Here is a 6,632-nt window from a genome sequence, read left to right on the forward strand (position 1 = left end):
GGCGACTTCACGCCCCCGGCCCCGACGCTGACTCCGAGGCCCGGTGACAATGAAACGGCCGGGAGGCCGGGCGAGCAGCCGCAGCTAGCAACCAGCAAACAGCCTAGCACCTCCTCCCCGTCCGTCACGGAGGCCCGCCTTTCCTGCCCGCGCCGCTTTCGAATTGGCCCTCCGGCCGCCCGCTCCGGACATCCCGGGAGCTCATTGGGCCGCTCGGCTGTCCTTCGGGAAGTTCAGGCGTGGGAGGAGCAGCAGAGAGCTGGGAGCCCGTGGTGGCGGCGGGCTGCCGATTGGACTTGGCTGCGGGAGGCGGGGTCTCAGCAGACGTGGGGGCGGGTCCTGGGCGGAGCCTGTGGGGAGGGATGGGGGAGGAGGAGTAAGGGGCGGGGTACGGGGACAGCAGCCGGGGGTGTGTGGTCGCTCCAAGCTTCTCTTTCACCCCAGCTCAGCCAGCTTGCGCGGCTGCCACAGGGTCCCCGAACTCCCACGCCGTCCCCCGGCTCCCACGCATACCTCGGCTCCCACGCCGCCCCCAGGATCCCACGCGGAACCTCGGCTCCCACGCGGTCCCCGGGCTCCCTCCTTGCCGAGACCCGTCTGGACACGTGGGTCCCGCTACCCTCTGAAAGCTCCGTTTGAGGGTCCAGACCTGCGAGTCCCAGGGAGGCCCGCCTTGGGGGAAACGTGAAGCTGTCAATAGGGTGCCCTTTCTCGGGCGGCCCTGACACTGACTCCCACACCCAGTGCGCGGTGGCGTTGCCCTTTTTGTCTCCATCTTTTCTGTCTTGACGATGCCTTTTTTTTTTTTTTTTTTTGGCCTCCTTCTCGAAAGTTTTAATCCTCCCACCTCCACCCCCGCACCTGGGGGTTGTTTCCTATTATAACCCATGTCCACAGGCCCCACTGGCAGGGCCTCTCCTCCTTGGTGTCCCAGGTGTCCCACGAACGGCACGGTGCGTCCTCCCCAGCGCGCAGGTGGACCCAGCACGCCCAGCGCCGCGCTGCTCGGTCAGATTCCACCGGTCTGTGATCCCTTCACCAGGAAAGCGCCCTCTCCTCCACGAAACTTCTGATCTCACCAACAAGTCGTCTTTCCCTTCAAAATAACAGCACTTTGCTGATTTTTGCCCCACTTTTACAAATCAAATACTTTTTTACTTTAAAATTTTTAAATTTATGTCAATAAAAATCACATTTTGGGGTGTACAGCTGAGTTTTGATGATGCCTAGAGTTGTTGTACCACCACACAAACAAGGCACAGAACATTCTCTCCCCTCCCCAAACCCTGGGCTGCCTCTGTGTAGCCAAACCCTCCCCACCCCTTGCCTCAGCCACCACTAACCTGTCCCCTGTCACTATGATTTTGCCTTTTCCAGAGTGTCGTAGAAATGCAGTCCTGCGGTGTGTAGCATTTTGGGTCTGGTTTCCTTCGCTTAGCGGTGTGAGAGGCATCCATGTTCCTCTTCATTGCCGACTAGTATTCCACAGTATGCGTGAACCATACTTTATTACTCAGCAACCCAAGGACATAGGGTTGTTTGCAGCTTGGGACAATTATGAATGGAACTGCTGTAAACGTTCACTTTTAGGCTCTTGTATAAACATAAGTTTTCATGTCGCTTGGGTAAATAAATACTTAGGAGGGGACTACTAAATTGTATGGTAGGTACATGTTTAACTGTTTAAGAAACCGCTCAACTTTTCCAAAGGAGGTGTATCTTTTTACATTCTCACCAGCAGCGGCTGAGTTCCAGTTGCTCCCCATTGCTCTCACACTTGATATTACTGGGTTTTTTAATTATTATTATTTTTTAAGTAATACTAATAGGTGTGTAATGGTATCCCACGTGGTCTTCAATGGCATTTCCCTAATGACGTCGAAAATCTATTCATGCGCTTCTCTGCCCTATATTCATATACCTTCTGGTGAGGTGTCTGTCCAAATCTTTTGCCAACTTTGTAAACTGGGGTTTTTGTTTTATCATCGAGTTTTGAGTGTTCATTATATGTTCTCGATACAAGTCCTTCCTGAGGGCTGTGATTTGCAAACATCTTCTCTAGTCTGTGGCTTGTCTTTTTGTCCTCTTCACTGTGTCATTCAAAGTGAAGTTCTTCAACTTTGATGACGCCCAGTTTTTTCTATTACAGTTTGAGCTTTTTGTATCTCATAGACGCCATTGCCTAATCCAAGGACAGAACATTTTCTGCTAGGTTATCTTCTGGAAGTTTTACACTTAGGTCTGTGGCTCACTTTAAATTTTGTGTAAGAGGGGCTTCCCTGGTGGTGCAGTGGTTAAGACTCTGCCTGCCAATGCGGGAGACATGGGTTCGAGGCCTTGTGCAGGAAGATCCCACATGCCGCGGAGCAACTAAGCCACAACTACTGAACCTGCGCTCTGGAGCCTGTGAGCCACAACTACTGAGCCCATGCGCCACAACAATTGAAGCCCACATGCCTAGAGCCTGTGGTCTGCAACAAGAGAAGCCACCGCAATGAGAAGCTCATGCACCACAATGAAGAGAAGCCCCCGCTCACCGCAACTAGAGAAAGCCCGTGCAGCAACAAATACCCAACACAGCCAAAAATAAATAAATAAAATAAATTTTAAAAAACACTTGTGTAAGATATGAGATGGGGCCAAGCCTCATTCTTTTCTTCCAGTTGTTTTAGTACTATCCGGTGAAAGTCTATCCTTTCTCCATTGAATTACCTTGACACCTGTGGAAAACCAATTGACCATATCTGTGTGGGTCTGTTTCTGAACTGTCTGTACTGGTTCATTGATCTGTGTCTGAACTTTCACCCATCTCACACTTCAAATCAGGTACTGTGAGCCTTCTGTGTTCTTTTTCAAAATCACCTTAGCTATTCTAATTGCTTTGACTTTGGCTGTAGCTTTTAGGATCAGCTTGTCTCCATCTACAAAAAAATCCAAGGTGAGTTTGATGGGGATTATGTTAAATCTATAGATCAATCTGGGGAGAATTGACATCTTAACAGTAAAATTTTCCAATCTGTGAACATGGTATATCTCTCCATTTATGTAGGTCTTCATTGATTTCCTTCATCAGTCTTTTGTATTTTCATCATACGGAGCCTACATATATTTTTTAGATTTATACCTAATTATTTCATTTTTCAGATGCTATCGTAAATAATAGTGGTTTTTTGTTTTTCTTAAATAAATTTATTTTATTTATTTTTATTTTTGGCTGTGTTGAGTCTTCGTTGCTGTGTGCAGGCTTTCTCTAGCTGCAGCGAGCAGGGGCTACTCTTCCTTGCAGTGCATGGCCTTCTTATTGCGGTGGCTTCTCTTGTTGTGGAGCACGGGCTCTAGGCGCGTGGGCTTCAGTAGTTGTACCACGTGGGCTCAGCAGTTGTGGCACACGGGCTTCAGTAGTTGTAGCACGTGGGCTCAGCAGTTGTGGCACGTGGGCTCTAGAGCGCAGGTTCAGTAGTTGTTGTGGTGCCTGGGCTTAGTTGCTCCGCGGCATGTGGGATCTTCCCGGACCAGGGCTTGAACCCGTGTCCCCTGCATTGGTAGGTGGATTCTTAACCACTGCACCACCAGGGAAGCCCTATCATAAATAATAGCTTTTTAAATGTCAATTTCCAATTGTTTATCACCAATTTCCAATTGTTTATACGAAAATACAGTTCATGGTATAATTTACTCTGTAGCCTGTATTCTTGCTAAACTCATTTATTAGTTTTAGGGTTTTGTGTAGATCCCATGTGATTTTCTACATAGACAATCATGCTCTCTGTGAATAGAAAGTTTTATTTCCTCCTTTCCAATGTGTTTGCCTTTTATTTTTTTCTTCTTTTATTTTGTGGCTGGAGCTTCCAGGACAATGCTAAACAGAAGTGATGAGCGTGGACAACCTGGCCTTGTTCCCAATCTTAGGGGGAAAACATCCAGTCCTTTGCCATTAAGTATGGTGTTAGCCATGAGATTTTTGTAGACACCCTTTACCAGGTGAAAGAAATTGTTATATTTCTAGCTTGGTTTCTTAAAAAATCATGAATGAATGTTCAATTTCCTCTGTTGCTATTTCTGTGTAAAATGATAATGTGATTCTTTCTCCTTTAGTGTGTTAATATGATGAATTGCACTGATTGATTTTCAGATGTTGAACCAGCCTTCCTTCCCCAGGAAAAACTCCACTTATTGTGGTGTATTACTTTTTGTATATTGCTGGATTTGTTTCGCTATTTTTTTTAATTAATTAATTTATTTTTATTTTTTGGCTGCGCTGGGTCTTTGTTGCTGCGTGCGGGCTTTCTCTAGTTGCAGAAAGCAGGGGTTACTCTTCTTTGTGGTGCGCGGGCTTCTCATTGCAGTGGCTTCTCTTGTTGCGGAGCACAGGCTCTAGGTGCGCAGGCTTCAGTAGTTGTGGCTTGCAGGCTCTAGAGCGTAGGCTCAGTAGCTGTGGCACACGGGCTTCACTGCTCCACGGCATGTGGGATCCTGCTCTGCAGACCAGGGCTCGAACCCATGTCCCCTGCATTGGCAGGCGGATCCTTAACCACTGCGCTACCAGGGAAGCCCTGTTTTGCTAATATTTTGTTGAGGATTTTTTTTTTAATCTGTGTTGATGAAGGAGATTGGTCTGTAGTTCTCTAGACCAAGCGTACATGGAACATTCACCAAGATAGACTATATTCTGGGCCACTAAACAAACTTTAACAAAAGTTTGAAATCTTTAACAATATAATGGAAGTCTCACAAAATATGTTCTCTTACATCAGAGTTCAAGTAGTAATAACAAAAAAAACACACTTTAAAATAATCCATCAGACAAAAAGAAAGTCTTATGGAAAATTAGAAAATATTTTGAACTGAATAAAAATAAAATATTTCAAAATTCATGGGACGCAGCTAAAGCAGTGTCTAGAGGAAAACGTGTGGGATTCCATGCTCCCAATGCAGGGGGCCCAAGTTTGACCCCTGGTCAGGGAACTAGATCCTGCCTGCCGCAACTAAAAGAGCCCACATGCCTCAACCAAAGATTCTGCATGCCACAACTAAATATCCCACATGCCTCAACTAAAGATCCTGCATGCCACAACTAAAAAAAAAAAGAAAATGATCCCACATGCCACAACTAAGACCTGGTGCAGCCAAATAAATAAATATTTTTAAAACGTTTGTATTAGAAAAGAATAAAGTTCTCAAATCAATAATCTAAGCTTTAGAAAACTAGAGAAAGAAAAACAACCAGAATGAATGAAATAATAAAAAGCAAAAATCAATGAAATAGAAAACATAAAACTAATAGATAGAATTAAACCAAGTTAGTTCTTCGAAAAGGTCAGTAATATTAATAAACCTCTAATCAGACTAACCAAGAAAGGCCAAAAGTTATCAGTAACAGAAATGACAGGTGGGACTCTATAGAAATTGAAAGAATAATGAAAAGTAGGCTAGAAAAACTCTATAGCTGGGGCTCCCCTGGTGGTGCAGTGGTTAAGAATCCGCCTGCCAATGCAGGGGACACAGGTTTGAGCCCTGGTCCAGGAGGATCCCATATGCCACGGAGCAGCTAAGCCCGTGCGCCACAACTACCGAGCCTGTGCTCTAGAGCCCATGAGCCACAACTACTGAGCTCACATGCCACAACTACTGAAGCCTGCACGCCTATAGCCGGTGCTCCACGAGAGGCCACTGCAGTGACAGGCCGGCGCACCGCAACAAGGAGTGGCCCCCGCCCACTGCAACTGGGGAAAGCCCGCATGCAGCAACGAAGACCAATGCAGCCAAAAATAAATTTAAAAAAAAAATTACTTAAGCTCGCCTATGAAGAAATAGATAACCCAAATCATCCTAAATCTACTTAAGAAATTGAACTTCATAGGTAAAAACCTTGCAATTTAGAAAATTACAGGACAAGATAGTTCCACTAGGGAGTCTTAACAAACATTTAAGGAAGAAATACCTGTCCCTGCTTTTAGAAGTCTCTCTGTGTGCCCCTTAGGGCCATTTTCACACACACACACACACACACACACACACACACACACACACACAGACACACAAAGATGGAAAATTTAAAAAAAAAGCAAACAGTGCAGCTTTGTGTGAACAGCAGTGTTTATGTAGGAGGTGTGACCCCAGGTCAACCCCAGTTCTTCCAAGAAGGACCACAGCCATTGCTCTGAGGTGGCCGTACAGTCTGCAGGCAGTGGTCACGGCAGGGGGGAGCTGACATGGGTCACACAGGGACCCAGTGCTGGAAAGGACCCCATCCTGCTGGACGAGAAGGTGTGATGCTGCTTAGGACACCCCCGCTACCCCCGCTGAGAGAGGGATCTGACCTCAAAGACCCAAGCAGTGATTCCAAATCCACCCAAAAATCCTTGTTTCTGAGGGCCAGGCAGGCAGGGGTTTCCCCAGGGGACCCCGAGGTCAGCATTTGTGAGGCCCTGTGCCTGCCTGCTGCTATAGGAATTCAAGTCCAAATGGCCAGTCTCTGGCCAAGGAGACTGGGGGCAGGGGGGAATGACTGAGGTGGCCCTGCGGTCCTCCTCTCAGGCCTGTCGTCTGGAAACAGCAGAAGCTTGGCTGGGGGCCGGGCCTGGGCTCAGCCTGCAGACAGGGCCTGTCTGTCTCCCCCTGGTGCCCCTCTC

Source organism: Leucopleurus acutus, assembly GCF_964270905.1.
Source record: "Leucopleurus acutus genome assembly, chromosome: 19".
Classification (NCBI taxonomy): domain Eukaryota; kingdom Metazoa; phylum Chordata; class Mammalia; order Artiodactyla; family Delphinidae; genus Leucopleurus; species Leucopleurus acutus.